We start from the raw sequence: 6912 nt of genomic DNA, 5'->3' as shown, positions 1-6912 counted from the left end.
ATCCTCTTTGTTGTTGTCCCGGTCGATCCTCCCGTATGTGGTGTCTAGTTCTACTTATATAGGCCCTGGTCCTCTCCCCAAATATTGAGCGGGAAGGGAGCCAACAACGGCCAATTTGAAAGGGGACAACTAGTACAACTTATCCTGACAAAGGCGGTCTTCGCCTGCCAAAGGCTCTGGTGGTGACGCCGTCCTGGGCTCCATGGTGACCTCCATCTGGCCGTCCTTCTGGTCTTGGTCTCGTTGCACCAATATGGAAACCTTTTCTTGATGCCTCGGTACTCCTCGCTTGCGCTTGCCGCCTTGACACCAAAGAGGAAGCGAGGACACTGCGCGTGCTGGCGCCCGCCTGGTCTCAATCGTCATGGCTCATGTCACGAAGACCTCGCGAGGTTTGCCTTGCCTTGATCTCTCCTCCCCTCGCGAGCCTGCCTGGCGAGGCCGCTCCTGAGGAGGTCTTGCATCATCCACCTCGCGAGGCTTGGCCCCTCGTGAGGGTCTTGAATGCCTTGTCGATGAAGATGGGCCGTACAAACCTGCCAGCCCAGCCACGCCGTGGGCCGCAGGCAGGCAAGTCTGGGGACCCCCGTTCTGAGAACACCGACAGTAGCCCCCGGGCCCAAGGCGTGCTCGGGCTTGGCTTTGAGGCGAAGCTAAAAGGTCAAGCACGAAGCGCCGCGGGCCCCAAAAGCCTGCGGCCTTGGTTGACGCGTGGCGGTTGATTGGACATGGGCGTCTCCACTTCCCCACGCTGCCTCGGCAACTGCCCGACTTGAAAAAAAGGCTGGCGCGGACAGCGCTTGTCTTCATTGCTTCTTACTCGCCTTGCTCCAGATCCCCTTTCTCGCTTGAGGGAGTCCTGGATTAGGGGGTCTCCGGATAGCCGGACTATATCCTTTGGCCGGACTGTTGGACTATGAAGATACAAGATTGAAGACTTCGTCCCGTGTCCAGATGGGACTCTCCTTGGCATGGAAGGCAAGCTTGGCAATACGGATATGTAGATCTTCTTCCTTGTAACCGACTCTGTGTAACCCTAGCCCCCTCTGGTGTCTATATAAACCGGAGGGTTTAGTCCGTAGGATAAGAACAATCATACCATAGGCTAGCTTCTAGGGTTTAGCCTCTACGATCTCGTGGTAGATCAACTCATGTAATACTCATATCATCAAGATCAATCAAGCAGGAAGTAGGGTATTACCTCCATCGAGAGGGCCCAAACCTGGGTAAACATCATGTCCCCCGCCTCCTGTTACCATCCGCCTTAGACGCACAGTTCGGGACCCCCTACCCAAGATCCGCCGGTTTTGACACTGACATTGGTGCTTTTATTGAGAGTTCCACTATGCCGTCACCATAAGGCTTGATGGCTCCTTCGATCATCGGTAACGATGCGGTCCAGGGTGAGGTTTTCCTCCCCAGACAGATCTTCGTATTCGGCGGCTTCGCACTGCGGGCCAACTCGCTTGGCCATCTGGAGCAGATCAAGAGCTACGCCCCTGGCCATCAGGTCAGGTTCGGAAACTTAAACTACACTGCTGACATCCGCGGAGACTTGATCTTCAATGGATTCGGGCCCATGTCAGGTGCGCCGCACAATCACGACGAGCATGACGTAACTCTGCCGTCAGACAGTGTTCGGGAGATCATACCCACAACTACTCCGGCCCTCAATCCGGAGGAAATCTCGCCATCCAAGGACAGGGGGATAGACCCCGCCATGGAGGCCGCACTCTCAGTGGCGATGGAGCCGGATACTGACTTCACCCCTTACGAGAGCCGTGTTGCCTAACCACTGGATTCGTCTCCGGCCACGGACTCCGAGCCGGCTGCGTCCGTGCCTATCGAATCTGATTGGGCGCCGATCATGGAGTTCACCCCCGCGGATATCTTTCAGCACTCACCTTTCGGCGACGTGCTAAATTCATTAAGGTCTCTCTCCTTGTCAGGAGAACCTTGGCCGAACTATGTCCGGCTAGAATGGGATGCGGACGACGAAGAAATTCGCTCCCCACCCACCACCCACTTAGTAGCCACTGTCAATGATTTAACCGACATGCTCGACTTTGACTCCGAAGACATCGATGGTATGGACGACAATGCAGGAGACGAACAGGAACCACCGCCCACAGGGCGCTGGACCACCACCTCATCATATGATATATACATGGTGGACACCCCCAAAGAAGGCAATGGCGACGAGACAGCGGGGGATGACCCCTCCAAGAAGCAACCCAAGCGCCGACGTCAGCGGCGCCGTCTAAGTCCTGCCATAGCAAAAGTAGTGATACCGGCACAAGAGACAATAACACTCCGGATAGTGCCGAAGACGACAACAATCCCCTCCAGCATGATTTAGAGCGGGAGGGTGAACAAGCTAGCCCTCCAGAGCGGGCAACAGATAGAGAATCAAAGGAGGACAATTACATGCCTCTCTCCGAAGACGAGGTGAGCCTCGGCGACGAAGAATTTATCGTGCCTGAGGATCCCATCGAGCAGGAGCGCTTCAAGCGCCGGCTTATAGCCACAGCAAATAGCTTGAAGAAAAAGGAACAACAGCTTCGAGCTGATCAAGATTTGCTAGCAGACAGATGGACCAAAGTCCTTGCAGCCGAGGAATACGAACTCGAACGCCCCTCCAAGAGTTACCCAAAGTGCAGGTCGCTACCCCGACTCGAGGAGGAAGCATTGAAACCTACATCACCAGTGTACGATGCGGCTGACCAGCCACCTCGTGGCCGAGCCAGAGAGGCGTTTCAGCCTAAAGTTCAGCCTGCACCCCGCCACCACTCAAACAAAAATACCAAGGCCCGGGGCAACACATGGGACCTACGAGACGTATTGGAAAGCAGGGCAAAACATGCAAGGTCGATATACGGGTCACGGGGGCGCGTGCCAACGCGGGACAATGACCGTCACGCTGGATACACTGAAAGTAAATCCGACCGGGCCGAATACAGCAGACAAGACTCATACGAACTACGTCGTGATATAGCCCGGCACAGAGGCACCGCACACCCCCTATGCTTCACTGATGAAGTTATGGGTCATGAATTCCCGGAGGGTTTTAAACCCATAAATATCGAATCGTACGATGGTACAACGGATCCCGCTGTATGGATTGAGGATTTCCTCCTCCACATCCACATGGCTCGCAGTGATGATCTGCATGCCATCAAGTACCTCCCACTAAAACTCAAAGGACCAGCTCGGCATTGGCTGAATAGCTTCCCAGCAGACTTCGTCGGTAGTTGGGAGGATTTGGAAGACGCATTCCTTGACAACTTCCAGGGCACTTATGTGCGACCACCGGATGCTGATGACTTGAGCCATATAACCCAGCAGCCAAGGGAATCAGCCAGGCAATTCTGGACATGGTTCCTAACTAAGAAAAACCAAATTGTCGACTGTTCGGATGCAGAGGCCTTAGCGGCATTCAAACATAACATCCGTGACGAGTGGCTCGCCCGGCACCTTGGCTAGGAGAAGCCGAAGTCTATGGCAGCCCTCACGACACTCATGACCCTCTTTTGCGCGGGCGAGGATAGCTGGCTGGCTCGTAGCAACAACACATCAAGGAATCCGGGCACTTCGGATACCAAAGATGCCAACGGCAGACCACGTCCTAACAGACACAAGCGCCGCAACAACGGCGATAACACCGATGATACGACAGTCAATGCCGGATTCAGAGGCTCTAGATCCGGTCAGCGGAAAAAGGCATTCAAAAGAAGTACTCCGGGCCTGTCTAGTTTGGATCGCATACTTTATCGCTCATGTCAAATCCACGGCACCCCCGATAAGCCAGCCAATCACACCAATAGAGAATAGTGGGTGTTCAAGCAGGCCGACAAGTTGAATGCCGAAAACAAGGACAAGGGGCTTCATAGTGATGACGAGGAGGAGCCCCGGCCGCCGAACACGGGAGGACAGAAGAGGTTCCCCCCACAAGTGAAGATGGTGAACATGATATACGCAACCCACATTCTCAAGAGGGAACGGAAGCATGCACTAAGGGACGTCTATGCGATGGAGCCCGTTGCCCCAAAGTTCAACCCATGGTCCTCTTGTCCGATCACCTTCGATCGCAAGGACCACCCTACTAGTATCTGTCATGGCGGATCTGCCGCATTGGTCCTAGACCCCATCATCAACGGATTTCACCTCACTCGAGTCCTTATGGACGGCGACAGCAGCCTGAACCTGCTCTATCAGGATACAGTGCGCAAAATGGGCATAGATCCCTCAAGGATCAAACCCACCAAAACCACCTTTAAGGGCGTCATCCCATGTGTAGAGGCCCATTGCACGGGCTTAATCACACTGGAAGTGGTCTTCGGATCTCCGGACAACTTCCGAAGCGAGGAGTTAATCTTCGATATCGTCCCGTTCCGCAGTGGCTATCACGCACTGCTCGGGCGAACCACATTTGCAAAATTCAATGCGGTACCGCATTACGCATACCTCAAGCTCAAGATGCCAGGACCTGGGGGGGTCATAACAGTCAATGGAAACACAAAATGCTCGCTCCGCACGGAAGAGCACACTGCGGCCCTCGCAGCAGAAGCACAAAGTAGCCTTTTAAGGCAAACCACCAATTCGGCGATACAGCCCCTAGACACCGTCAAGCGAGTCCGGAGTAACCTGCAACAGGATCGCCTGGCATGTTCAGAGCTCGCCTAGCAATTCGTCCCCCGTCCTAGTCCTAGTCAAGCGACAAAATCTGTGCCGCGCGTACATAATTACGCACTGAAAATACCATGGGCATATGCGGGGGCACGATCAGGGCACGTCCCGCAATGCGGCTTAACCGCCCTAGGGGCTGCATACCTTTATCATTTTTTATCTTTTAGGACCTTACTCTCTGGAAGCCCTTTCCAGCAGTATGATTGCCGGACACATTACGGGAAGGAACAACAAATGAGGCAAGAAGCTAAGACGTACAAGGGAACCCCCAGGTGGTCTCTAATAACAATCGATATACCCGCTTTTTACTACCCATACGTAGCTTGCCCTTGGATAGGACATGTCAAATAGTCCTATTTTTTGCTTATTGCACTACTTGTATCAGTACGCTTTGACGTATTATTTAAATAATAATGCATAACATTAGTCTATTATTGCATTATCCATCCCTTTTTTCTTATATGTTCATTTACGACAACTTGCACCCGTACATTCTGGTACGGTCGGTACGCCAGGGGCTTTCGCTTACCCCATAATACGGCGTGAGAAGTCCGAACACTTTCGACAGTGTGGCACCTCGAACTTATAGCATTATATGCATCAGCTCCGAATCATGTCTTGGGTCAATAGTTGGGTTTGCCTGGCTCCCATGTTTTGGTACCTTACGTTCCGCTATATCGGCTAAGGTAGCGCTGGGAGAACTACTACGATTTTGTCCCGGTTCTTCCGGATGAGCACCTCAGTAGAGAAAGCCGAAAACTGACTGTCATGATAAGGCGAGAGCTGGTCGTTGTTCGAGAGGTCTCAAGTCCTTAAAGACTTTTTCCGCTTCAGGAGAGGAGTCGGCCATGCCCGACTTAGGCATATATAGTGCCCCAAATTCGGCCTTTCGAATACTAGGGGCTTCGCCAAAATTTAAAATTGTAGACTTCTATGGCTAAGTGAGAGTGATAAAGCCTTATAGTCCGATTGCCTGGTTCGTTGTGCTGAACACCTCCCTCGAAGGACCCAAAATTGGGATAAAGAGTGCTCAGGTTTATCCCGAACACCCCAGTACTAGTTACATGGGGGAAGAAGCCGACGACTGGCCAACTCTCAGATTTTATAAACGGCCGCATAGAAGGTAATATTTTAAATTCAAAAACCGTTGCATAGCGCAAATGAAGTCGTTTCACATTACAGGATCACATGAGCATGTTCATTCAAAAATTACATCTCTAGCACATTCCTCCGCCACAAGGTGGGAACCCTTCAGGACATTGTCATAATACATTTCGGGGCAGCGATGCTCCTTGCCCTCCGGCGGCCCCTCCTTCACCAGCTTTACGGCGTCCAGCTTCGCCCAGTGCACCTTCGCCCGGGCAAAAGCCCTGCGCGCACCCTCGATGCAGATGGACTGCTTTATGACTTCAAGCCGTGGGCAGGCATCCACAAGCCGCCTCACCAGACCGAAGTAGCTGCTAGGCAGGGGATCGCCAGGCCACATCCGGACTATAAGACCCTTCATGGCATGTTCGGCCACCTTGTGAAGCTCGACCAGTTGCTTCAGCTGGTCGCTCAAGGGCATTGGGTGCTCGGTCCTAGCATACTGAGACCAGAACAACTTTTCCATTGAGCTCCCCTCCTCAGCTCGGTAGAACTCCGTGACATCCAGTACACTGCGGGGAAGATCTGCGAACGCTCCTGGAGAGCTCCGAACTCGGGTAAGTAAAAGGAAAGTTTCCTTCACATGCTGGCTTTGCATAATGAATGCCTTACCCGCTGCTATCTTCTTCACCACATCAATCTCCTGGAGGGCCTTGTGGGCTTCAGCCTTGGCGCTCTGTGCGCTTTCGAGCGCCTTCGCAAGCTCGGACTCTCGCATCTTAGAGTCAAGCTCCAAGGACTCGTATTTTTTGGCGAGAGCCTCGAGCTCTTGCTGCACCTCGCCTACCCGGGCTTCTTGCTTTTCCCGCTCAATGCGCTCCTTGGCCACTTTGTCTTCGGCCTCGGACAGCGCCTTCTTCAGGGTCGCCACCTCGGTCATGGCCCCTGGCAAATTCATGATGATCCTATTACTTTACAACCGAATTTCTTTTTAATATATAGACAAGGTATTGCTTACCTTTGCTGTCCTCAAGCTGCCTCTTCGTAAGGCCGAGCTCTTCCTCGGACCGCTCAAGGTCCTGCTTCAGTGCAGCGACCTCTGCAGTACGTGTGGCAGTGGCCAGCAGTGAAGCCTGCATA

This window comes from Triticum urartu, chromosome 3, assembly GCF_003073215.2.
Source record: "Triticum urartu cultivar G1812 chromosome 3, Tu2.1, whole genome shotgun sequence".
In the NCBI taxonomy this organism is placed as follows: Eukaryota; Viridiplantae; Streptophyta; class Magnoliopsida; order Poales; family Poaceae; genus Triticum; species Triticum urartu.
The sequence above is the reverse complement of the archived record's forward strand: the minus strand, read 5'-3'. Positions refer to the sequence as shown.